This window comes from Stigmatopora nigra, unplaced genomic scaffold, assembly GCF_051989575.1.
Source record: "Stigmatopora nigra isolate UIUO_SnigA unplaced genomic scaffold, RoL_Snig_1.1 HiC_scaffold_24, whole genome shotgun sequence".
In the NCBI taxonomy this organism is placed as follows: domain Eukaryota; kingdom Metazoa; phylum Chordata; class Actinopteri; order Syngnathiformes; family Syngnathidae; genus Stigmatopora; species Stigmatopora nigra.
Genome location: NW_027551603.1, coordinates 1,397,900 through 1,423,005, shown reverse-complemented (window position 1 = coordinate 1,423,005; position 25,106 = coordinate 1,397,900). Strand labels below are relative to the sequence as shown.

General features: G+C 43.9%; 1 non-coding gene and 38 pseudogenes across 1 annotated transcript; all 39 read left to right on the top strand.

Annotated features, from left to right (window-relative positions):
• The first annotated feature begins 6,247 nt into the window (after positions 1–6,247).
• LOC144183892 (5S ribosomal RNA) lies at positions 6,248–6,366 on the top strand (annotated as a pseudogene).
• A 56-nt stretch (positions 6,367–6,422) lies between these two features.
• LOC144188948 (5S ribosomal RNA) lies at positions 6,423–6,541 on the top strand (annotated as a pseudogene).
• Positions 6,542–6,597: 56 nt separating this feature from the next.
• On the top strand, positions 6,598–6,716 carry LOC144182849 (5S ribosomal RNA; annotated as a pseudogene).
• Positions 6,717–6,772: 56 nt separating this feature from the next.
• Positions 6,773–6,891, top strand: LOC144187590 (5S ribosomal RNA; annotated as a pseudogene).
• Positions 6,892–6,947: 56 nt separating this feature from the next.
• Positions 6,948–7,076, top strand: LOC144184021 (5S ribosomal RNA; annotated as a pseudogene).
• A 56-nt stretch (positions 7,077–7,132) lies between these two features.
• On the top strand, positions 7,133–7,251 carry LOC144187589 (5S ribosomal RNA; annotated as a pseudogene).
• A 241-nt stretch (positions 7,252–7,492) lies between these two features.
• On the top strand, positions 7,493–7,611 carry LOC144182634 (5S ribosomal RNA; annotated as a pseudogene).
• Positions 7,612–7,667: 56 nt separating this feature from the next.
• On the top strand, positions 7,668–7,796 carry LOC144182788 (5S ribosomal RNA; annotated as a pseudogene).
• A 56-nt stretch (positions 7,797–7,852) lies between these two features.
• Positions 7,853–7,971, top strand: LOC144190392 (5S ribosomal RNA; annotated as a pseudogene).
• Positions 7,972–8,027: 56 nt separating this feature from the next.
• Positions 8,028–8,146, top strand: LOC144183320 (5S ribosomal RNA; annotated as a pseudogene).
• A 56-nt stretch (positions 8,147–8,202) lies between these two features.
• LOC144191247 (5S ribosomal RNA) lies at positions 8,203–8,321 on the top strand (annotated as a pseudogene).
• Positions 8,322–8,377: 56 nt separating this feature from the next.
• On the top strand, positions 8,378–8,496 carry LOC144188786 (5S ribosomal RNA; annotated as a pseudogene).
• Positions 8,497–8,552: 56 nt separating this feature from the next.
• On the top strand, positions 8,553–8,681 carry LOC144181793 (5S ribosomal RNA; annotated as a pseudogene).
• A 56-nt stretch (positions 8,682–8,737) lies between these two features.
• Positions 8,738–8,856, top strand: LOC144182864 (5S ribosomal RNA; annotated as a pseudogene).
• A 56-nt stretch (positions 8,857–8,912) lies between these two features.
• On the top strand, positions 8,913–9,031 carry LOC144191880 (5S ribosomal RNA; annotated as a pseudogene).
• Positions 9,032–9,087: 56 nt separating this feature from the next.
• On the top strand, positions 9,088–9,206 carry LOC144190566 (5S ribosomal RNA; annotated as a pseudogene).
• Positions 9,207–9,262: 56 nt separating this feature from the next.
• LOC144184406 (5S ribosomal RNA) lies at positions 9,263–9,381 on the top strand (annotated as a pseudogene).
• Positions 9,382–9,437: 56 nt separating this feature from the next.
• LOC144188195 (5S ribosomal RNA) lies at positions 9,438–9,556 on the top strand (annotated as a pseudogene).
• Positions 9,557–9,612: 56 nt separating this feature from the next.
• Positions 9,613–9,731, top strand: LOC144183693 (5S ribosomal RNA; annotated as a pseudogene).
• Positions 9,732–13,603: 3,872 nt separating this feature from the next.
• On the top strand, positions 13,604–13,722 carry LOC144187791 (5S ribosomal RNA; annotated as a pseudogene).
• A 56-nt stretch (positions 13,723–13,778) lies between these two features.
• Positions 13,779–13,897, top strand: LOC144186802 (5S ribosomal RNA). The gene has a single exon (XR_013324828.1). It is a non-coding gene; the product is annotated as a 5S ribosomal RNA (ribosomal RNA).
• A 56-nt stretch (positions 13,898–13,953) lies between these two features.
• On the top strand, positions 13,954–14,072 carry LOC144183463 (5S ribosomal RNA; annotated as a pseudogene).
• Positions 14,073–14,128: 56 nt separating this feature from the next.
• On the top strand, positions 14,129–14,247 carry LOC144189369 (5S ribosomal RNA; annotated as a pseudogene).
• Positions 14,248–14,303: 56 nt separating this feature from the next.
• On the top strand, positions 14,304–14,422 carry LOC144189273 (5S ribosomal RNA; annotated as a pseudogene).
• A 56-nt stretch (positions 14,423–14,478) lies between these two features.
• On the top strand, positions 14,479–14,597 carry LOC144188978 (5S ribosomal RNA; annotated as a pseudogene).
• A 56-nt stretch (positions 14,598–14,653) lies between these two features.
• On the top strand, positions 14,654–14,772 carry LOC144183682 (5S ribosomal RNA; annotated as a pseudogene).
• A 3,427-nt stretch (positions 14,773–18,199) lies between these two features.
• LOC144184385 (5S ribosomal RNA) lies at positions 18,200–18,328 on the top strand (annotated as a pseudogene).
• Positions 18,329–18,384: 56 nt separating this feature from the next.
• LOC144182145 (5S ribosomal RNA) lies at positions 18,385–18,503 on the top strand (annotated as a pseudogene).
• Positions 18,504–18,559: 56 nt separating this feature from the next.
• Positions 18,560–18,678, top strand: LOC144185456 (5S ribosomal RNA; annotated as a pseudogene).
• A 56-nt stretch (positions 18,679–18,734) lies between these two features.
• On the top strand, positions 18,735–18,853 carry LOC144191591 (5S ribosomal RNA; annotated as a pseudogene).
• Positions 18,854–18,909: 56 nt separating this feature from the next.
• Positions 18,910–19,028, top strand: LOC144188785 (5S ribosomal RNA; annotated as a pseudogene).
• A 56-nt stretch (positions 19,029–19,084) lies between these two features.
• Positions 19,085–19,203, top strand: LOC144183228 (5S ribosomal RNA; annotated as a pseudogene).
• A 56-nt stretch (positions 19,204–19,259) lies between these two features.
• LOC144189601 (5S ribosomal RNA) lies at positions 19,260–19,378 on the top strand (annotated as a pseudogene).
• Positions 19,379–19,434: 56 nt separating this feature from the next.
• Positions 19,435–19,553, top strand: LOC144184475 (5S ribosomal RNA; annotated as a pseudogene).
• Positions 19,554–19,609: 56 nt separating this feature from the next.
• LOC144190319 (5S ribosomal RNA) lies at positions 19,610–19,728 on the top strand (annotated as a pseudogene).
• Positions 19,729–19,784: 56 nt separating this feature from the next.
• On the top strand, positions 19,785–19,903 carry LOC144190615 (5S ribosomal RNA; annotated as a pseudogene).
• Positions 19,904–19,959: 56 nt separating this feature from the next.
• Positions 19,960–20,078, top strand: LOC144189804 (5S ribosomal RNA; annotated as a pseudogene).
• Positions 20,079–20,134: 56 nt separating this feature from the next.
• On the top strand, positions 20,135–20,253 carry LOC144189704 (5S ribosomal RNA; annotated as a pseudogene).
• Positions 20,254–20,309: 56 nt separating this feature from the next.
• LOC144190770 (5S ribosomal RNA) lies at positions 20,310–20,428 on the top strand (annotated as a pseudogene).
• The last annotated feature ends 4,678 nt before the right edge of the window (positions 20,429–25,106 follow it).

Genomic DNA, 25,106 nt, shown 5'->3' with positions numbered 1-25,106 from the left:
ACTACAAAAAATAAAAGTAAAATATGGGAAACACGTGTTGTAAGGCGGGTTTGGATGACGATCCAAAAAATACGTCTAACTTGTAAGGATTGGAAAAAATTGGAAAGACAAAGCGCTTTAAAAATATTACACAGCTATATTTATGGATAAATAAATATGGGTTTGCTGGCCAGCTTAAAATGCATAGAATGCAGGATAATATATGCACTAATGCATAGAGGTAATATACATATATAAATAATATGTGAGTGGATGAAAGTGTAACAGCTTGTTCCACAGACACTAATGGCAAAATAAGGCCGGGGAGAAGTTAAAAATACTATTTTGGGAAAATAGTGGGGGCTCCCTCGGATAACGGGGATATATTTAAGACCGTGGCTGCGGGAAAGTACTGTTTGGTAAGGAAAAAATAGCGGGGCCTCCTCGGCTGACGGGGAAAATATTTACCGAGATAGGTGACGGGCGCGGAGGAAGTTTAACAAAAATAAAGGGAGCTAGAAAATTAATGGGGACACTGGTATTTGATTTGGTTAATCCGGGTATGACGTTTTGTGATTACAATAAATTGGGTTTTTTTTGTGATGCTTGGGCTTGTATAACAACAATTAGAATGGTTATTTCCAAGTGCGGGTGGTGCTTTGTTAATATAACCTATATGTACTGTCAATTTACAGCAATGTGATGGCTTATTGCAGCTTGGTTTTTGATCCCGTCCGCTAACGGGAAGATGGTGTTTAAAAAGACAAAAGAATATATACAAAATGATCATTTAAATTTTAGCAGGGAATGTCACCTGTGTTTTTATTATGCTCTAGACTTGCCAAAAAATGTGTCAACTGCGGGGGAAGCGTTTCTGGTGCAGCGGCTGCTGATTAGATGGGAGTGAAACATGTGGGCCGCGGGGCAGACGATTTAACTGTGTTGGGCTTTCGGGAGCGTTCGGACCGTGTAAACAACTAAAATTTTGTGATCCCTTCCGTGAAGACATTATAATAATAATAATTGGCCTTGGGGGTGCTGAAGCAAACTTGAGGGCAGAAAATGGGTTTTTGCCATATTGTTGTGCTTGCAGCATACATATTCTGGATATATGGGGTCTTGGAAAAATATTGTGATGTAGTTGAATATCGGAAGAGGGGTTAATTTGACGTTTTAATGGTTGTCTTCTCTAAAAAGCGTTGTATTTGGGCACAGGGAAAAAGCTGGTTTGTAAACATAAGATAACAATGCTGTTTTCGCAGCAAGAGTGGAGGTCATAGTTAACGGCTAATTGCGTTTTCTGTTTGGACTTTTCAGAATAAGAACAATACATGGTCTGCAAGAAATGCAAGGTTATGCGGATGCTTTCGCATTGATATTTTGGGTTTTAAAATGAAATGTATTAAGAGGATAGAAAATCTGTTTAGTAAAAGGTTGATTTGGTAAAAAGCTTTGGATTTGGGAAATAGACCAAAATAGTCATTTTTGAGCAATTGTGGATTTCAAAGGGCTCTTAGTTAAAGGAAACTAGCTTTTGGAGGATAAAATAATATTAATACTATTTCAGAATTTTTTGATTATTCAAAATACTTTAATCCAGGAGGTTGGCTGTTTAAAAGAAAAAAAGGCCAGGATGACAAAATTTACAAAATTATGGTATATTGGTGACGATAAGGTTTTTAAAACATTAAAGTTTGTAATTAGGAATTGTCTAACAAAAGGTTGATTTCTCTAATTTAATTGTTGTAGATTTTTGTTTTGGTAACAGGCTATGGGAAATGACTCTTGTCTTAAGTAAACATCATATGAGGTGATTTACAAAGTATAGTAGGTATTGAATTATTTGGCTGTTAACGACATCAGATGGGAAATTTACAATGCAATAGTGGCATGATAAAATTCATGGCATTCATCCAAATAATTAGGTGAATTGTAAATAAAATAATTGGTTTAGGATGAGCATATTTTCCCTAAGAATGGAGTAACATGGAATGTTTTTCAAAGTGCACTTGAAAGAACATTGTCTGTTGTCCTGGCGGGAGGAAATATGCTTTGTCACAGGTCATATTGGTGACTTTAAGGATATTACGGATTGGATAAGCATTGGTCAATTGATACAACCAAATAACGTTGCTTTTTACTGCTTTAAGGGCATGCAAATTGGTGAGAACTTTAGCAACGATGGGGTTAATACGCCTGAATGTTACAGTGATAACGAGTGGCAATAACAAGCTTAGATAAGGGAGGGAAAGGAGAAATTCTCCAAATTCCAGAATCTGGCTTAGAAACAGGTTATGTTAGTCGTTTTGGGTTTTTGACAGGATGTGGTAGTACATTAATTCTGGGAAATTTTGGGAAATTGGGGACCCCATATCTAAAACAAGTAGGCGTCATGTTGTATAAATTAGGCGTGGATGAATTTGTTTTACAAATGGGGGAGATTATCTTATCACCTGAAACAAGTAGAAACAAAATTGGATGGCCGCATTAAAAGGTGATTGGCATGCTATTAGAGGAAATTGGGATTTTCCAAAAACCTGACAGGGGGCCATTAGGTCATGGCGGCTGTGAAAATAAAAACCTTAGATGTGAAACTATTGCCACCTCAATTCGGGGAACAAACAGCTAAACTGATAGCATTAAAGAGGATATAACTTTGTGTGAAACTTGAAGGAAATTTTTTACAAACGGTTAAAATGCTAGAGTGGGGGTGTGTATATTAAAGGATCTACTAATGAATGCGGGGTGGATCCAGACTTTCCGGAATGTGGGGTATTCATGGCGTCCTCGAGAATTTGTGGATTTTCTCCGGGTACTCCAGTTTACTCCCACAAAATGAAATTATGGATGCTAGACTGGTTGAACACACTAAATTCTTTTTTTTATGAGTGTGAGCGTGAATGATAGTTTGTCTTTTTGTGTTTTTTGATTGGCAGACCACCGAGACATAATCTATCAATAAAAGATCAATAAAGAAAATAATTTGGGCTTGAGTCAAGGGAAGACCTATGTCTCGACAAGGGGGAGGTGGCCTTGCTACAACGGCACTACAAGGCTTAGGGTTTAAATCTATATGCATGCCCACATATCCATTTCAAAAAAATACATATAGATTTTATTTTATTTTATTAGATCATATGGATATCATTCCACGATATGGAATTCCAGAAACTATTTATAGTGATAATGGCTCCCATTTTGTTAATATAATAGTTGTCTACCATCCACAATTGGCGGACCTTATATGAAGTCCTGTTTGGTAGACCTTACAAATTGTTATTATTCACCACACAATGACAATTGGATGATGAGGCGAATCTATCAGAGAAAAAAAAACGCACACACCAAATTTAGACTATCAGAGGGAGATTTTGCTTTTTAACAGGAAACGGACGAAGCGACGGTGATTCTTGAAGACTGGATGCTGATAAGCAGCATAAAAGAAGAAACATCGGAGCAACGCAAAGTGGGAGGGTCCTTGTTACTGAAAGGGGACACGGATGCACCTTTCCCACAGTAAGAAGGTTGTCTAAATTGAAACGTTTCAAGAGGAAAACTCCCTAAACAAAGACAAAAAGTCATGTTGAAAACAATTATTGCTTTTGGGGCAATGAGATTAATGATGATTGTGATTCTATTCCTTTCCACAGTAGGGTTGTTTTCTCCAGTTGGAGAAAAAGGCGGAGGCGTTTCAATTGAGGATACACCTTCTTACGGGAGGGTAAACCGAGAAACATACACATTTACATTTAATTAACATTACCTACTAAATCAAATTTCCAAAATGAAAATATATATTTGGACTCGGCGACGTCCCGGTTGCCATACAAAGGGGCAATCTATGGTGGGAAATATGTGTGGTACATTAACAGCAAAAAATTGAAGATTGGGAAAAGCCTTGTTGCAGAAATTGGTCAAGATTGGAAAGCTTGGACTGACATATTAACCTGTGAAAATGTATTTCTGAAACAGGGATTTCCCAAACGGGGGATAATTGGGCGCTGTTAATGGAGTGTAAAGAGGACAAGCACTAGGTGGAGCTACTTTGGTAAAAGGGTGGTCTCAATTGAAACATTGAGGGGACGGGTAAAATAAACTTTCTGACTTAATAAAATACGGGAAACACCAATATTAATTGAAAAGATTATTGCTCAGCAAGCAATACCATAAAACTATAGGGAACTCTTTTATATTGGGTTTGACGTCTCCATATAGTTTCAATTGAGACTAAACCATCTTACAAAAGATTAGGATAACCTACCAGACAAGGGAAAAAACGATGGGGTCTAACAACTCCCTCAATCACCATTCTTTTGGGGAAAAGTGTTTTTACAAATGAAAAAACGTGTCCTACTTGGCAAGAAAAAAAAAAAAAAATATTGAAACAGTGTTTATCCTGTTACGCAGTAAATAGGAAGTCAATTTTTCCACTGTTTAATCATTTTACCTGCTTAAACCTTACAGGGCATGGTCTGAAGCTGGGGGCGATAAATGACGTGGTGTACCGGCGTTCTAAAACAAACTACACCCCTGATACCACGTTCTGGCCTATGGTGGCGGGGTGGTAGATAAATTATACGACTCCTGCCGAAACGCGGCAGGACTAGGTACTTTGGTCTCACTGCTCTTACCGATGTCTGTTTTTCCATCCACAGTGGAGGAGATACAATTGGCGGCTCATAATTCGGCTGAAGGGTCGACCCTCCCGACATCGTCGAGAGGCATGGAGGGAAGGAGATCCAACATACATTGATGCGATTGGCATCCCCTGGGGCGTACCAGATGAGTATAAGCTGGCTAATCAGATCGCAGCAGGTTGGGAGTCTATCTTCCTTCTAATCACCCCAAACAAAAATGTGGATAGAATAAATTACTTACATTACAATGTTCAAAACTTGGAAATTATACTGAACAGGGATTTGTGGCCATGAAGGAACAACTGGCAGCTACCAGTCTGATGGCGTTCCAGAATCGCATAGCGGTGGATATGATCCTTGAAACAGGGGGCGTGTGTGCAATGTTTGGAAAACAATGTTGCACCTTCATACCGAACAACGCGTCACCCAGTGGATCTCTCACCAGGGCCATTACTGGCCTGCAAACACTGAACCGCAATATGCAAGAGCACTCTGGAGTAGATACGTCCGCATTGTCAGATTGGTGGGATAAGACCTTTGGAAAATCTAAAGATTTGGCTACATCCTTCGTGGTTACTATAGGCACAATTACCGCTATCCTAACATTGTGTGGGTGATGTAGTATCCCCTGTTTGCGCTCCTTGCTAAGCCGACTTATAACTACTGCAATTGCCCCTACAAATTCTAAAGTACATGAGTTGTATCTTATGGGACGGTTTGGGGAAAGCAGTGAGGTCCAGGAGTACGGTAAATCCGAGGACCAATTGGACGAATATAATTATGTTTTTTCTCTTTCAGACCAGCCATGGGAGTAAGGAGTAGGCGGGAAAAATCACAGTCACCCGACATTACCATTTAGTGATTACTAAGAAATGACTAATAACATACATATTATAAAAACGGGGGAATGTTGGGTTTGTTCTGTTTTACTATTATAATAGTTATATTAATTCATTTCTTTATTAAATCATTCTCTTTCTTTTCTCTGTATGAATTCATTACTTTGTTAAATCATTCTCTTTCTGTTTTTCAAAAGTGTTGAGGTCACACCAAGTCATCTTTAACCTGGACAGCCTGTTCCAGGATGGTTATACAAACAATCCACCCAATCTGGGTCCTTGAGATTTGGTGGGCCCTTGGTGACGAGGACAGGGCTATTCGGACAATAACAAGAATATTGTTATCGTTATGTAACCGTACACTTCGGGTTTTTCTGTATGTAACGATTATATGATTATGATTATATTATATGATTCTTAGGTCAAGGAGGTTGTATAATTACTCTAATCTACATGTTGTTAGGTCTAGTCCCTGTTTTTGTTATTAGTAAAATACTTTGATTGTTATTGTAGTCCCAGATGTTGTTTTTACTCATACGTGATGGAATGATCAACAACTCTGTAACTTGTGACCATAAGAATGGGACGAAAACGTCTATTCGGGAAGACGTTCGGAAGTTGTAAGGTGACACTTGCTGTAACGCTCCCCTCCGGAGGCTTTTATCTGTTGTATCCATTTCTATTTAATTAAATGTCAATAATTGAATAAGATGTCTTCCTGCAGTTATTGATAATTACGGACGAAGGTAATTATTAATGAACCTGACAGTGTCCATCTGCTAGTGCAGTACCGCTCACGGCCATACCACCCTGAAAAGGCCCGATCTCGTGCGATCTCGGAAGCCAAGCATGGTTCGGCCTGGTTAGCACCTGATTGGGAGACCGCTTGGGAATACCAGGTGCTGTGAGAACCATGCCCCGCATCTTTTTCGACATTTCATGGGTGTCCATCTGCATGAACAGTACCGCTCACAGCCATACCACCCTGAAAAGGCCCGATCTCGTCCGATCTCGGAAGCCAAGCAAGATTCGGCCTGGTTAGTACCTGATTGGGAGACCGCTTGGGAATACCAGGTGCTGTGAGCATCATACCCCGCATCTTTTTCGACATTTCATGGGTGTCCATCTGCAAGAGAAGTACCGCTCACGGCCATACCACCCTGAAAAGGCCCGATCTCGTTCGATCTCGGAAGCCAAGCATGGTTCGGCCTGGTTAGTACCTGATTGGGAGACCGCTTGGGAATACCAGGTGCTGTGAGCATCATACCCCGCATCTTTTTCGACATTTCATGGGTGTCCATCTGTAAAAGCAGTACCGCTCACGGCCATACCACCCTGAAAAGGCCCGATCTCGTCCGATCTCGGAAGCCAAGCATGGTTCGGCCTGTTTAGTACCTGATTGGGAGACCGCTTGGGAATACCAGGTGCTGTGAGCATCATACCCCGCATCTTTTTCGACATTTCATGGGTGTCCATCTGCAAGAGCAGTACCGCTCACGGCCATATCACCCTGAAAAGGCCCGATCTCGCCCGATCTCGTCCGATCTCGGCAGCCAAGCATGGTACGGCCTGGTTAGTACCTGATTGGGAGACCGCTTGGGAATACCAGGTGCTGTGAGCATCATACCCCGCATCTTTTTCGACATTTCATGGGTGTCCATCTGCAAGAGCAGTACCGCTCACGGCCATACCACCCTGAAAAGGCCCGATCTCGTCCGATCTCGGAAGCCAAGCATGGTTCGGCCTGTTTAGTACCTGATTGGGAGACCGCTTGGGAATACCAGGTGCTGTGAGCATCATACCCCGCATCTTTTTCGACATTTCATGGGTGTCCATCTGCAAGAGCAGTACCACTCACGGCCATACCACCCTGAAAAGGCCCGATCTCGTCCGGTCTCGTCCGATCTCGGAAGCCAAGCATGGTTCGGCCTCGTTAGTATCTGATTGGGAGACCGCTTGGGAGTACCAGGTGCTGTGAGAACCATGCCCCGCATCTTTTTCGACATTTCATGGGTGTCCATCTGCAAGAGCAGTACCGCTCAAGGCCATACCACCCTGAAAAGGCCCGATCTCGTCCGATCTCGGAAGCCAAGCATGGTTCGGCCTGGTTAGTACCTGATTGGGAGACCGCTTGGGAATACCAGGTCCTGTGAGCATCATACCCCGCATCTTTTTCGACATTTCATGGGTGTCCATCTGCAAGAGCAGTACCGCTCACGGCCATACCACCCTGAAAAGGCCCGATCTCGTCCGATCTCGTCCGATCTCGGAAGCCAAGCATGGTTCGGCCTGTTTAGTACCTGAATGGGAGACCGCTTGGGAATACCAGGTGCTGTGAGCGTCATACCCCGCATCTTTTTCGACATTTCATGGGTGTCCATCTGCATGCGCAGTACCGCTCACGGCCATACCACCCTGAAAAGGCCCGATCTCGTCCGATCTCGGAAGCCAAGCATGGTTCGGCCTGGTTAGTACCTGATTGGGAGACCGCTTGGGAATACCAGGTGCTGTGAGCATCATACCCCGCATCTTTTTCGACATTTCATGGGTGTCCATCTGCAAGAGCAGTACCGCTCACGGCCATACCACCCTGATAAGGCCTGATCTCGTCCGATCTCGGCAGCCAAGCATGATTCGGCCAGGTTAGTACCTGAATGGGAGACCGCTTGGGAATACCAGGTGCAGTGAGCATCATACCCCGCATCTTTTTCGACATTTCATGGGTGTCCATCTGCAAGAGCAGTACCGCTCACGGCCATACCACCCTGAAAAGGCCCGATCTCGTCCGATCTCGGAAGCCAAGCATCGTTCGGCCTGGTTAGTATCTGATTGGGAGACCGCTTGGGAATACCAGGTGCTGTGAGCATCATACCCCGCATCTTTTTCGACATTTCATGGGTGTCCATCTGCAAGAGCAGTACCGCTCACGGCCATACCACCCTGAAAAGGCCCGATCTCGTCCGATCTCGGCAGCCAAGCATGGTTCGGCCTGTTTAGTACCTGATTGGGAGACCGCTTGGGAATACCAGGTGCTGTGAGCATCATACCCCGCATCTTTTTCGACATTTCATGGGTGTCCATCTGCAAAAGCAGTACAGCTCACGGCCATACCACCCTGAAAGGGCCCGATCTCGCCCGATCTCGTCCGATCTCGGCAGCCAAGCATGGTTCGGCCTGGTTAGTACCTGATTGGGAGACCGCTTGGGAATACCAGGTGCTGTGAGCATCATACCCCGCATCTTTTTCGACATTTCATGGGTGTCCATCTGCAGGAGCAGTACTGCTCACGGCCATACCACCCTGAAAAGGCCCGATCTTGTCTAATCTCGGAAGCCAAGCATGGTTCGGCCTGGTTAGTACCTGATTGGGAGACCGTTTGGGAATACCAGGTGCTGTGAGCATCATACCCCGCATCTTTTTCGACATTTCATGGGTGTCCATCTGCAGGAGCAGTACCGCTCACGGCCATACCACCCTGAAAAGGCCCGATCTTGTCCGATCTTGGCAGCCAAGCATGGTTTGGCCTGGTTAGTACCTGATTGGGAGACCGCTTGGGAATACCAGGTGCTGTGAGCGTCATGCCCCGCATCTTTTTCGACATTTCATGGGTGTCCATCTGCAGGAGCAGTACCGCTCACGGCCATACCACCCTGAAAAGGCCCGATCTCGTCCGATCTCGAAAGCCAAGCATAGTTCGGCCTGGTTAGTACCTGATTGGGAGACCGCTTGGGAATACCAGGTGCTGTGAGCATCATACCCCGCATCTTTTTCGACATTTCATGGGTGTCCATCTGCAAGAGCAGTACCGCTCACGGCCATACCACCCTGAAAAGGCCCGATATCCTCCGATCTCGGAAGCCAAGCATGGTTCGGCCTGTTTAGTACCTGATTGGGAGACCGCTTGGGAATACCAGGTGCTGTGAGTATCATACCCCGCATCTTTTTCGACATTTCATGGGTGTCCATCTGCAAAAGCAGTACTGCTCACGGCCATACCACCCCGAAAAGGCCCGATCTCGTCCGATCTCGGAAGCCAAGCATGGTTCGGCCTGGTTAGTACCTGATTGGGAGACCGCTTGGGAATACCAGGTGCTGTGAGCATCATACCCCGCATCTTTTTCGACATTTCATGGGTGTCCATCTGCTAGTGCAGTACCGCTCACGGCCATACCACCCTGAAAAGGCCCGATCTCGTTCGATCTCGGAAGCCAAGCATGGTACGGCCTGGTTAGTACCTGATTGGGAGACCGCTTGGGAATACCAGGTGCTGTGAGCATCATACCCCGCATCTTTTTCGACATTTCATGGGTGATCTATCTGAAATCCAGATCAAATTCTGGATTTCAGATAGATCAGTTGTCATCATGCACCTTTTACCAAGACTGGACCTATAGTAGGACTTAGATGGAGAGCTATCTTAAAAAGAACATGTCCTCATTACTTGGGGGAGAAACAAAGGATCCAAAATCACTCAGAGCTGTCAGGAGTGGTTGGATTGCCTTTCCTGGCATGACGTCACGATAACTATCAGCTGTCACTAATTACGTGATTAGATTATTTTTGGTATTTAAGCATTATGATCTTCTGTGGACGCGGTTGGATCGACTGGTTAAGTTCTGGTTTCGTTTCCTGTTAATCCTCGTAGTAATTGCTGTTTCCATTGACGCCACGCCGCATGTTCAGTTCGTTTGTAATGAGTGGTCAAGCCAAGTTGTTTAAGTTATGTTACCCCGTTTATTAAATCAACCAACAAGAGCTACAGATCTGCCTCACCTTTCCAATTACTTCGGCGACTCTGCATCTGGGTTCAACTTACCCTACGATCGCGTCGCACTACGCGGCGAAATCGTAACAGCACGATCCAACCATTATGGACCCAGCGGAGCGCCACCCACGCTCGCGCCGACGCACTCGGCGACGCAAACCATCCACCTCGAAGACACCGGACTGCTTGGAATGTATAAGAAACCCCTCAGAATCGTTTAGGAATTTTGTAATGGACACACCGTGGTGCGGGGCTCTCAGGCACATCATTTCTAGAGATGAGCCACAGCTGGTAGAAGAGTTAGAGCCGCAGCGTACTCATACGCCCCACCACTGCTATGCACGTCGCCCTGGGAAGCCTTTACCGTTTCATCATGATGCCCAGGTGCGTACAACCACCAGAGAGCGCCCAAGTTATCTTATGCCTATGCCCAGAGGAATTGATTCACCATGGAGGGAGCCTGAAGATTCTGGTGAGGAGGACACCCGTTGAGGAAGTTCCCCACGGCCAGCAGCGTGGCCAGGATCTTCTTGAAGGTCCGGTTGCCGGCCAGCTGCTCCATGCCCAACTTCAGGTCAAACAGGGGCTCGGCGATCTCCTGCTCGAGTGCCTCATAGTTGAGTTTGAAAGACCACAGCTGCAGGCGGGGGGTCAAGGCGCTGACGGAAGCCAGGCCCGAGAGGAATTCCTCGGCCGTCCCCAGGGGAACGTCGGGATTGGCCGAGCGAGCCTCGCGGATCTTCTGCTTCTCCTCCTCTGTGGGCGTCATGCTCAGGATCTTCTCCACACCCTCCTTGTTGATGGCAAAGTCGTCAAAGTTGAGGATGGCGCTCTTGATGACGTGAACGGCGGGCAGGACCGTCATCCCGATGTTGATGGCGGTGCTCCGCTTGGAGTCCAGAACCAGGATCTCGGACTTTTTGCTCTCCGGCGCTTTCTTGGCCCATGGCGTCTCTTTGGCCCTGGACTCAAAGAGGTGCTCCAGCTTCCCCATGTCCACTTGGACCTTGTCCAGTGACGCCAAAAATAATCTAATCACGTAATTAGTGACAGCTGATAGTTATCGTGACGTCATGCCAGGAAAGGCAATCCAACCACTCCTGACAAGAGCATCAAATAAAGACAATTTGTCGGTCTTTCGGGAACAGATGTTCTTGAAAAATAACCCTTTCGCTATGATTTCTAGAATTTTACTGACATAATGCAAGTGCATTCGCAGCTAGCCCTCAGAGATAAAATGAGTTGGATTTCCATCTCCAACAATACCAGCCGATATGTTATTTGAGGTTCTTGATCTGAATGAATTAAATGACCTCCGGTATGCAGTACAACTGTAGAGCAATTACTTTAAATTATGTTCATTCTTTTGTCCCCCGCCTGGTGCCCGTAGATAGCTGGGATAGGCCTTAGCACCCCCCGTGACCCTTGTGAGGATAAGCGGTTGAGAGAATGAATGAATGAAAGAATACTAAACAATGTCTTTCACATGACGATCATTTATACTAAACAATTACTATTAGTTTAAGCATGTGAAACTATGATAAAATATGATTTGGATTTTACAGCATGTTTTCGTAACCTGTTTTATGTTTATTTATATAAACAATAGACACCTTGTAAAGCATTGCTGTTGCTTCACATGTATTTCTTAGGGGCCTAACATTCAACCACATCTAAGCAGCAGTACTTGTAGACTTGCATTCTCATACCTGTCAACCTCGAACCATTTGTGATCTTACCAAATTTTGTTTTCGCCCTTACATATATGTATAAATACATGGAAAATCTTACCACTTTACTTTTTTGTAAAAAATCACGAACAACAAGTAGAAAATGAAAGTAAACATAAACAAGGGAACAGGAAACGGAAATCACATGGTGAAAGTGTTACAAAACGAAATGTTTATCATGATCTTTTTTTTTTAGCCAATCAGAGGCGCCGGTACATATATCACTTGGCAGACATGCGTTTCCGGGAAGAAACAATGGCGGATGGTGAAAAATGGCTAGAAAGTGCCTTAATTTATTTTTTTTTCTCAAAATCACCGTTTAGCGTACCATTTTCATGTGTACAGCGTACCAATATAAAAATGGGCTTTCAGTTGTACCAATTACGGCGAGAACGTACCAGTTGACAGGTATGCATTCTGTGAAGCGCAAAGTGTCCTTCTGTTCTAAAGAGACAGAACAGCAAGAAAAGGACTCTGTGCAACCTTCTTTACTCTGTAACAGCGGGATGATGCTTTTTGTGTAGAAAGGATGGAGTACAAAGTGTAAGCGAATGAGTGGAAAGTACTGCAGACAATGTATGACTGTTTTTTTCTATTTTTTTTCCGTGCAGTTGAGGAGTGTAGTTTGCAAGATCCAGCATGCCAGTACTATTGAATGCTGGGTATTTTGCTGAGCCTTCTTTAAAAATTACTTCTCTTATCATGTAAAAGTAGTGATATCTGAACAGACAGAAGAATAGTCAGTCATTTTCTTCTTAAAAAAATAAAAATAAAATACTTGTGGTTGCTAGAGTTATACAGTAAAAAAGGGGTGTGTGCATGTGGTGGTGGAGCAATATAATTTTAGTTTCAGTGAAATGAAAAATCTACAATAGTGTTCCAATAAATTGGTGGTTATTGAAGTGCTATACCAATTGAATGTAATTTCTGGTAAAATTCTGTAGCTCCAGTGTTTAACCATAAATCCTATGTGATTTTTTGTTTTACAGTATAAAATGTGAAAACACTTATAAATCCCATTTAAATTCAGTGAATTCATTTAGTTGTGCTGCCACTACAACATTGCACCCAATCAGTTAGTCTTTAATTGAATCTGATTACCAGTCGATTTGAATTGAATGACTTGACCCCGCTGAGATATTTTCTCTAAAAGAATAATGGAGTTGCTTATTTGACTATTTAGTATTGTTATTTTGTTATCTTTTTGCATTTGGTGCTTTTTTTAAACATCTACTACTTTACATTATAATTGCTTGATCTGAGGTAGTTGGGTTGTAAAGGTTTAAATCATAATTCAAAGTACGGTAATACACATATATACACACGATGCAACAGATGTGCAGTCCATTTGCAGCGTCCAGAAGTAAAACAACATGTGAAAATTGAGTGTATAGAGTGCAAAAAGTCTTACTGCAATCAAGCTGACTTTACTCCTTTGTTATTATTGCTGACTCAAAGACAAATACCAATTTGGCCTGAAATGCACAAAAGTAAAACATAGCTGTATATATTCCTGCCTTTTCCCCCCTCTTTTATAACCTGAATATTCCAACTGACTTTGAATAATGTCAAATCCCAATTGATTTGGGTAGCAGGTGTAGAAGGTCGAATTAATACTTTAGCTCATGGGTGTCCATCTGCAAGAGCAGTACCGCTCACGGCCATACCACCCTGAAAAGGCCTGATCTCGTCCGATCTCGGAAGCCAAGCATGGTTCGGCCTGGTTAGTACCTGATTGGGAGACCGCTTGGGAATACCAGGTGCTGTGAGCATCATGCCCCGCATCTTTTTCGACATTTCATGGGTGTCCATCTGCTAGTGCTGTACCGCTCACGGCCATACCACCCTGAAAAGGCCCGATCTCGTCCGATCTTGGAAGCCAAGCATGGTTGGGCCTGGTTAGTACCTGGTTGGGAGACCGCTTGGGAACACCAGGTGCTGTGAGCATCATACCCCGCATCTTTTTCGACATTTCATGGGTGTCCATCTGCAAAAGCAGTACCGCTCACGGCCATACCACCCTGAAAAGGCCCGATCTCGCCCGATCTCGGAAGCCAAGCATGGTTAGACTTGTTTAGTACCAGATTGGGAGACCGCTTGGGAATACCAGGTGCTGTGAGAACCATGCCCCGCATCTTTTTCGACATTTCATGGGTGTCCATCTGCTAGTGCAGTACCGTTCACGGCCATACCACCCTGAAAAGGCCCGATCTCGTCCGATCTCGGAAGCCAAGCATGGTTCGGTCTGGTTAGTACCTGATTGGGAGACCGCTTGGGAATACCAGGTGCTGTGAGCATCATACCCCGCATCTTTTTCGACATTTCATGGGTGTCCATCTGCAAGAGCAGTACCGCTCACGGCCATACCACCCTGAAAAGGCCCGATCTCCTCCGATCTCGGAAGCCAAGCATGGTTCGGCCTGTTTAGTACCTGATTGGGAGACCGCTTGGGAATACCAGGTGCTGTGAGCAGCATACCCCGCATCTTTTTCGACATTTCATGGGTGTCCATCTGCAAAAGCAGCACCGCTCACGGCCATACCACCCTGAAAAGGCCCGATCTCGTCCGATCTCGGAAGCCAAGCATGGTTCGGCCTGGTTAGTACCTGATTGGGAGACCGCTTGGGAATACCAGGTGCAGTGAGCATCATACCCCGCATCTTTTTCGACATTTCATGGGTGTCCATCTGCAGGAGCAGTACCGCTCACGGCCATACCACCCTGAAAAGGCCCGATCTCGTTCGATCTCGGAAGCCAAGCATGGTACGGCCTGGTTAGTACCTGATTGGGAGACCGCTTGGGAATACCAGGTGCTGTGAGCATCATACCCCGCATCTTTTTCGACATTTCATGGGTGATCTATCTGAAATCCAGATCAAATTCTGGATTTCAGATAGATCAGTTGTCATCATGCACCTTTTACCAAGACTGGACCTATAGTAGGACTTAGATGGAGAGCTATCTTAAAAAGAACATGTCCTCATTACTTGGGGGAGAAACAAAGGATCCAAAATCACTCAGAGCTGTCAGGAGTGGTTGGATTGCCTTTCCTGGCATGACGTCACGATAACTATCAGCTGTCACTAATTACGTGATTAGATTATTTTTGGTATTTAAGCATTATGATTTTCTGTGGACGCGGTTGGATCGACTGGTTAAGTTCTGGTTTCGTTTCCTGTTAATCCTCGTAGTAATTGCTGTTTCCATTGACGCCACGCCGCATGTTCAGTTCGTTTGTAATGAGTGGTCAAGCCAAGTTGTTTAAGTTATGTTACCCCGTTTATTAAATCAACCAACAAGAGCTACAGATCTGCCTCACCTTTCCAATTACTTCGGCGACTCTGCATCTGGGTTCAACTTACCCTACGATCGCGTCGCACTACGCGGCGAAATCGTAACAGCACGATCCAACCATTATGGACCCAGCGGAGCGCCACCCACGCTCGCGCCGACGCACTCGGCGACGCAAACCATCCACCTCGAAGACACCGGACTGCTTGGAATGTATAAGAAACCCCTCAGAATCGTTTAGGAATTTTGTAATGGACACACCGTGGTGCGGGGCTCTCAGGCACATCATTTCTAGAGATGAGCCACAGCTGGTAGAAGAGTTAGAGCCGCAGCGTACTCATACGCCCCACCACTGCTATGCACGTCGCCCTGGGAAGCCTTTACCGTTTCATCATGATGCCCAGGTGCGTACAACCACCAGAGAGCGCCCAAGTTATCTTATGCCTATGCCCAGAGGAATTGATTCACCATGGAGGGAGCCTGAAGATTCTGGTGAGGAGGACACCCGTTGAGGAAGTTCCCCACGGCCAGCAGCGTGGCCAGGATCTTCTTGAAGGTCCGGTTGCCGGCCAGCTGCTCCATGCCCAACTTCAGGTCAAACAGGGGCTCGGCGATCTCCTGCTCGAGTGCCTCATAGTTGAGTTTGAAAGACCACAGCTGCAGGCGGGGGGTCAAGGCGCTGACGGAAGCCAGGCCCGAGAGGAATTCCTCGGCCGTCCCCAGGGGAACGTCGGGATTGGCCGAGCGAGCCTCGCGGATCTTCTGCTTCTCCTCCTCTGTGGGCGTCATGCTCAGGATCTTCTCCACACCCTCCTTGTTGATGGCAAAGTCGTCAAAGTTGAGGATGGCGCTCTTGATGACGTGAACGGCGGGCAGGACCGTCATCCCGATGTTGATGGCGGTGCTCCGCTTGGAGTCCAGAACCAGGATCTCGGACTTTTTGCTCTCTGGCGCTTTCTTGGCCCATGGCGTCTCTTTGGCCCTGGACTCAAAGAGGTGCTCCAGCTTCCCCATGTCCACTTGGACCTTGTCCAGTGACGCCAAAAATAATCTAATCACGTAATTAGTGACAGCTGATAGTTATCGTGACGTCATGCCAGGAAAGGCAATCCAACCTCTCCTGACAAGAGCATCAAATAAAGACAATTTGTCGGTCTTTCGGGAACAGATTTTCTTGAAAAATAACCCTTTCGCTATGATTTCTAGAATTTTACTGACATAATGCAAGTGCATTCGCAGCTAGCCCTCAGAGATAAAATGAGTTGGATTTCCATCTCCAACAATACCAGCCGATATGTTATTTGAGGTTCTTGATCTGAATGAATTAAATGACCTCCGGTATGCAGTACAACTGTAGAGCAATTACTTTAAATTATGTTCATTCTTTTGTCCCCCGCCTGGTGCCCGTAGATAGCTGGGATAGGCCTTAGCACCCCCCGTGACCCTTGTGAGGATAAGCGGTTGAGAGAATGAATGAATGAAAGAATACTAAACAATGTCTTTCACATGACGATCATTTATACTAAACAATTACTATTAGTTTAAGCATGTGAAACTATGATAAAATATGATTTGGATTTTACAGCATGTTTTCGTAACCTGTTTTATGTTTATTTATATAAACAATAGACACCTTGTAAAGCATTGCTGTTGCTTCACATGTATTTCTTAGGGGCCTAACATTCAACCACATCTAAGCAGCAGTACTTGTAGACTTGCATTCTGTGAAGCGCAAAGTGTCCTTCTGTTCTAAAGAGACAGAACAGCAAGAAAAGGACTCTGTGCAACCTTCTTTACTCTGTAACAGCGGGATGATGCTTTTTGTGTAGAAAGGATGGAGTACAAAGTGTAAGCGAATGAGTGGAAAGTACTGCAGACAATGTATGACTGTTTTTTTCTATTTTTTTTCCGTGCAGTTGAGGAGTGTAGTTTGCAAGATCCAGCATGCCAGTACTATTGAATGCTGGGTATTTTGCTGAGCCTTCTTTAAAAATTACTTCTCTTATCATGTAAAAGTAGTGATATCTGAACAGACAGAAGAATAGTCAGTCATTTTCTTCTTAAAAAAATAAAAATAAAATACTTGTGGTTGCTAGAGTTATACAGTAAGAAAGGGGTGTGTGCATGTGGTGGTGGAGCAATATAATTTTAGTTTCAGTGAAATGAAAAATCTACAATAGTGTTCCAATAAATTGGTGGTTATTGAAGTGCTATACCAATTGAATGTAATTTCTGGTAAAATTCTGTAGCTCCAGTGTTTAACCATAAATCCTATGTGATTTTTTGTTTTACAGTATAAAATGTGAAAACACTTATAAATCCCATTTAAATTCAGTGAATTCATTTAGTTGTGCTGCCACTACAACGTTGCACCCAATCGGTTAGTCTTTAATTGAATCTGATTACCAGTCGATTTGAATTGAATGACTTGACCCAGCTGAGATATTTTCTCTAAAAGAATAATGGAGTTGCTTATTTGACTATTTAGTATTGTTATTTTGTTATCTTTTTGCATTTGGTGCTTTTTTTAAACATCTACTACTTTACATTATAATTGCTTGATCTGAGGCAATTGGGTTGTAAAGGTTTAAATCAAAATTCAAACTACGGTAATACACATATATACACACGATGCAACAGATGTGTAGTCCATTTGCAGCGTCCAGAAGTAAAACAACATGTGAAAATTGAGTGTATAGAGTGCAAAAAGTCTTACTGCAATCAAGCTGACTTTACTCCTTTGTTATTATTGCTGACTCAAAGACAAATACCAATTTGGCCTGAAATGCACAAAAGTAAAACATAGCTGTATATATTCCTGCCTTTTCCCCCCTCTTTTATAACCTGAATATTTCAACTGACTTTGAATAATGTCAAATCCCAATTGATTTGGGTAGCAGGTGTAGAAGGTCGAATTAATACTTTAGCTCATGGGTGTCCATCTGCAAGAGCAGTACCGCTCACGGCCATACCACCCTGATAAGGCCCGATCTCGCCCGATCTCGTCCGATCTCGGCAGCCAAGCATGGTTCGGCCTGTTTAGTACCTGATTGGGAGACCGCTTGGGAATACCAGGTGCTGTGAGCATCATACCCCGCATCTTTTTCGACATTTCATGGGTGTCCATCTGCAAGTGCAGTACCGCTCACGGCCATACCACCCTGAAAAGGCCCGATCTCGTCCGATCTCGGAAGCCAAGCATAGTTCGGCCTGGTTAGTACCTGATTGTGAGACCGCTTGGGAATACCAGGTGCTGTGAGCATCATACCCCGCATCTTTTTCGACATTTCATGGGTGTCCATCTGCTAGTGCAGTACTGCTCACGGCCATACCACCCTGAAAAGGCCTGATCTCGTCCGATCTCGGAAGCCAAGCATGGTTCAGCCTGTTTAGAACCTGAATGGGAGACCGCTTGGGAATACCAGGTGCTGTGAGCATCATACCCCGCATCTTTTTCGACATTTCATGGGTGTCCATCTGCTGGTAGAGTACCGCTCACGGCCATACCACCCTGAAAAGGCCTGATCTCGTCCAATCTCGGAAGCTAAGCATGGTTCGGCCTGGTTAGTACCTGATTGGGAGACCGCTTGAGAATACCAGGTGCTGTGAGCATCATACCCCGCATCTTTTTCGACATTTCATGGGTGTCCATCTGCTAATCCAGTACCGCTCACGGCCATACCACCCTGAAAAGGCCCGATCTCGTCCGATCTCGGCAGCCAAGCATGGTTCGGCCTGTTTAGTACCTGATTGGGAGACCGCTTGGGAATACCAGGTGCTGTGAGCATCATACCCCGCATCTTTTTCGACATTTCATGGGTGTCCATCTGCTAGTGCAGTACTGCTCACGGCCATACCACCCTGAAAAGGCCCGATCTCGTCCGATCTCGGAAGCCAAGCATGGTTCAGCCTGTTTAGTACCTGAATGGGAGACCGCTTGGGACTACCAGGTGCTGTGAGCATCATACCCCGCATCTTTTTCGACATTTCATGGGTGTCCATCTGCAGGCGCAGTACCGCTCATGGCCATACCACCCTGAAAAGGCCCGATCTCGCCCGATCTCGGCAGCCAAGCATGGTTCGGCCTGGTTAGTACCTGGTTGGGAGACCGCTTGGGAATACCAGGTGCTGTGAGCATCATTCCCCGCATCTTTTTCGACATTTCATGGGTGTCCATCTGCTAGTGCAGTACCGCTCACGGCCATACCACCCTGAAAAGGCCGGATCTCGTCCGATCTCGGAAGCCAAGCATGGTTCGACCTGGTTAGTACCTGATTGGGAGACCGCTTGGGAATACCAGGTGCTCTGAGCATCGTACCCCGCATCTTTTTCGACATTTCATGGGTGTCCATCTGCAGGAGTGGTACCGCTCACGGCCATACCACCCTGAAAAGGCCCGATCTCGCTCGATCTCGGCAGCCAAGCATGGTTCGGCCTGGTTAGTACCTGATTGGGAGACCGCTTGGGAATACCAGGTGCTGTGAGCATCATACCCCGCATCTTTTTCGACATTTCATGGGTGTCCATCTGCTAATGCAGTACCGCTCACGGCCATACCACCCTGAAAAGGCCCGATCTCGTCCGGTCTCGGCAGCCAAGCATGGTTCGGCCTGTTTAGTACCTGATTGGGAGACCGCTTGGGAATACCAGGTGCTGTGAGCATCATACCCCGCATCTTTTTCGACATTTCATGGGTGTCCATCTGCTAGTGCAGTACTGCTCACGGCCATACCACCCTGAAAAGGCCCGATCTCGTCCGATCTCGGAAGCCAAGCATGGTTCAGCCTGTTTAGTACCTGAATGGGAGACCGCTTGGGAATACCAGGTGCTGTGAGCATCATACCCTGCATCTTTTTCGACATTTCATGGGTGTCCATCTGCTAGTGCAGTACCGCTCACGGCCATACCACCCTGAAAAGGCCCGATCTCGCCCGATCTCGGCAGCCAAGCATGGTTCGGCCTGGTTAGTACCTGATTGGGAGACCGCTTGGGAATACCAGGTGCTGTGAGCATCATACCCCGCATCTTTTTCGACATTTCATGGGTGTCCATCTGCTGGTAGAGTACCGCTTACGGCCATACCACCCTGAAAAGGCCTGATCTCGTCCGATCTCGGAAGCCAAGCATGGTTTGGCCTGGTTAGTACCTGATTGGGAGACCGCCTGGGAATACCAGATGCTGTGAGCATCATACCCCGCATCTTCTTCGACATTTCATGGGTGTCTGTTGGGTTTGTTCTGTTTTACTATTATAATAGTTATATTAATTCATTTCTTTATTAAATCATTCTCTTTCTTTTCTCTGTATTAATTCATTACTTTGTTAAATCATTCTCTTTCTGTTTTTCAAAAGTGTTGAGGTCACACCAAGTCATCTTTAACCTGGACAGCCTGTTCCAGGATGGTTATACAGATAATCCACCCAATCTGGGTCCTTGAGATTTGGTGGGCCCTTGGTGACGAGGACAGGGCTATTCGGACAATAACAAGAATATTGTTATCGTTATGTAACCGTACACTTCGGGTTTTTCTGTATGTAACGATTATATGATTATGATTATATTATATGATTCTTAGGTCAAGGAGGTTGTATAATTACTCTAATCTACATGTTGTTAGGTCTAGTCCCTGTTTTTGTTATGAGTAAAATACTTTGATTGTTATTGTAGTCCCAGATGTTGTTTTTACTCATACGTGATGGAATGATCAACAACTCTGTAACTTGTGACCATAAGAATGGGACGAAAACGTCTATTCGGGAAGACGTTCGGAAGTTGTAAGGTGACACTTGCTGTAACGCTCCCCTCCGGAGGCTTTTATCTGTTGTATCCATTTCTATTTAATTAAATGTCAATAATTGAATAAGATGTCTTCCTGCAGTTATTGATAATTACGGACGAAGGTAATTATTAATGAACCTGACATTTTGGTCCTTCTGAGCCATGGAGGTCAATATACCGGAGCGAGAACCCAGGCGCTGCTGTTCGACATCTGGTAAGTGACCGTGCGCACGGCGTCTTCAAAACCCTTGGTGGGCCGGAGTTTTTCGACGGGGGCGCCTGGATTCTCGGCGGTTGAAGACTTTTCCTGCTGGAGGGAGACATCTGATGGATCTCGGGTAAGTCCACATTAATGTCTGCATGTTGTGAAGGTGTTTCCAAATGCGTTAAAGGGACATTGTATGTGAGGTCCATTGTTGGGCTGGTTTCGCGTCCTGGGTGACGGCGATAAAACCCTGTGTTTATACTAGTCAATGGCAGGTACGGTGGGGCACTTTGCTGGAAAGTGTCCTGTGTCTCAGGGGTAGGCACGAATATATTGTACTAGAGGTACAATATTGGGGCCGGGGAGTGTCCTGTGTCTAAAGGGTAGGCACGAATATACGTTGTATGGTGTTTGTGTGGTTTCTGCAGTAAAATTAGGAAAGGCCTAGGAGATACAGTCGATACAGTCGAATAGATAATAATAATATTAATAATAATAATAAATAATAGAGTTAACTGTGTGAGGCACACAAACTCACTACAAAAAATAAAAGTAAAATATGGGAAACACGTGTTGTAATACGGGTTTGGATGACGATCCAAAAAATACGTCTAACTTGTAAGGATTGGAAAAAATTGGAAAGACAAAGCGCTTTAAAAATATTACACAGCTATATTTATGGATAAATAAATATGGGTTTGCTGGCCAGCTTAAAATGCATAGAATGCAGGATAATATATGCACTAATGCATAGAGGTAATATACATATATAAATAATATGTGAGTGGATAAAAGTGTAACAGCTTGTTCCACAGACACTAATGGCAAAATAAGGCCGGGGAGAAGTTAAAAATACTATTTTGGGAAAATAGTGGGGGCTCCCTCGGATAACGGGGATATATTTAAGACCGTGGCTGCGGGAAAGTACTGTTTGGTAAGGAAAAAATAGCGGGGCCTCCTCGGCTGACGGGGAAAATATTTACCGAGATAGGTGACGGGCGCGGAGGAAGTTTAACAAAAATAAAGGGAGCTAGAAAATTAATGGGGACACTGGTATTTGATTTGGTTAATCCGGGTATGACGTTTTGTGATTACAATAAATTGGGTTTTTTTTGTGATGCTTGGGCTTGTATAACAACAATTAGAATGGTTATTTCCAAGTGCGGGTGGTGCTTTGTTAATATAACCTATATGTACTGTCAATTTACAGCAATGTGATGGCTTATTGCAGCTTGGTTTTTGATCCCGTCCGCTAACGGGAAGATGGTGTTTAAAAAGACAAAAGAATATATACAAAATGATCATTTAAATTTTAGCAGGGAATGTCACCTGTGTTTTTATTATGCTCTAGACTTGCCAAAAAATGTGTCAACTGCGGGGGAAGCGTTTCTGGTGCAGCGGCTGCTGATTAGATGGGAGTGAAACATGTGGGCCGCGGGGCAGACGATTTAACTGTGTTGGGCTTTCGGGAGCGTTCGGACCGTGTAAACAACTAAAATTTTGTGATCCCTTCCGTGAAGACATTATAATAATAATAATTGGCCTTGGGGGTGCTGAAGCAAACTTGAGGGCAGAAAATGGGTTTTTGCCATATTGTTGTGCTTGCAGCATACATATTCTGGATATATGGGGTCTTGGAAAAATATTGTGATGTAGTTGAATATCGGAAGAGGGGTTAATTTGACGTTTTAATGGTTGTCTTCTCTAAAAAGCGTTGTATTTGGGCACAGGGAAAAAGCTGGTTTGTAAACATAAGATAACAATGCTGTTTTCGCAGCAAGAGTGGAGGTCATAGTTAACGGCTAATTGCGTTTTCTGTTTGGACTTTTCAGAATAAGAACAATACATGGTCTGCAAGAAATGCAAGGTTATGCGGATGCTTTCGCATTGATATTTTGGGTTTTAAAATGAAATGTATTAAGAGGATAGAAAATCTGTTTAGTAAAAGGTTGATTTGGTAAAAAGCTTTGGATTTGGGAAATAGACCAAAATAGTCATTTTTGAGCAATTGTGGATTTCAAAGGGCTCTTAGTTAAAGGAAACTAGCTTTTGGAGGATAAAATAATATTAATACTATTTCAGAATTTTTTGATTATTTAAAATACTTTAATCCAGGAGGTTGGCTGTTTAAAAGAAAAAAAGGCCAGGATGACAAAATTTACAAAATTATGGTATATTGGTGACGATAAGGTTTTTAAAACATTAAAGTTTGTAATTAGGAATTGTCTAACAAAAGGTTGATTTCTCTAATTTAATTGTTGTAGATTTTTGTTTTGGTAACAGGCTATGGGAAATGACTCTTGTCTTAAGTAAACATCATATGAGGTGATTTACAAAGTATAGTAGGTATTGAATTATTTGGCTGTTAACGACATCAGATGGGAAATTTACAATGCAATAGTGGCATGATAAAATTCATGGCATTCATCCAAATAATTAGGTGAATTGTAAATAAAATAATTGGTTTAGAATGAGCATATTTTCCCTAAGAATGGAGTAACATGGAATGTTTTTCAAAGTGCACTTGAAAGAACATTGTCTGTTGTCCTGGCGGGAGGAAATATGCTTTGTCACAGGTCATATTGGTGACTTTAAGGATATTACGGATTGGATAAGCATTGGTCAATTGATACAACCAAATAACGTTGCTTTTTACTGCTTTAAGGGCATGCAAATTGGTGAGAACTTTAGCAACGATGGGGTTAATACGCCTGAATGTTACAGTGATAACAAGTGGCAATAACAAGCTTAGATAAGGGAGGGAAAGGAGAAATTCTCCAAATTCCAGAATCTGGCTTAGAAACAGGTTATGTTAGTCGTTTTGGGTTTTTGACAGGATGTGGTAGTACATTAATTCTGGGAAATTTTGGGAAATTGGGGACCCCATATCTAAAACAAGTAGGCGTCATGTTGTATAAATTAGGCGTGGATGAATTTGTTTTACAAATGGGGGAGATTATCTTATCACCTGAAACAAGTAGAAACAAAATTGGATGGCCGCATTAAAAGGTGATTGGCATGCTATTAGAGGAAATTGGGATTTTCCAAAAACCTGATAGGGGGCCATTAGGTCATGGCGGCTGTGAAAATAAAAACCTTAGATGTGAAACTATTGCCACCTCAATTCGGGGAACAAACAGCTAAACTGATAGCATTAAAGAGGATATAACTTTGTGTGAAACTTGAAGGAAATTTTTTACAAACGGTTAAAATGCTAGAGTGGGGGTGTGTATATTAAAGGATCTACTAATGAATGCGGGGTGGATCCAGACTTTCCGGAATGTGGGGTATTCATGGCGTCCTCGAGAATTTGTGGATTTTCTCCGGGTACTCCAGTTTACTCCCACAAAATGAAATTATAGATGCTAGACTGGTTGAACACACTAAATTCTTTTTTTTATGAGTGTGAGCGTGAATGATAGTTTGTCTTTTTGTGTTTTTTGATTGGCAGACCACCGAGACATAATCTATCAATAAAAGATCAATAAAGAAAATAATTTGGGCTTGAGTCAAGGGAAGACCTATGTCTCGACAAGGGGGAGGTGGCCTTGCTACAACGGCACTACAAGGCTTAGGGTTTAAATCTATATGCATACCCACATATCCATTTCAAAAAAATACATATAGATTTTATTTTATTTTATTAGATCATATGGATATCATTCCACGATATGGAATTCCAGAAACTATTTATAGTGATAATGGCTCCCATTTTGTTAATATAATAGTTGTCTACCATCCACAATTGGCGGACCTTATATGAAGTCCTGTTTGGTAGACCTTACAAATTGTTATTATTCACCACACAATGACAATTGGATGATGAGGCGAATCTATCAGAGAAAAAAAAACGCACACACCAAATTTAGACTATCAGAGGG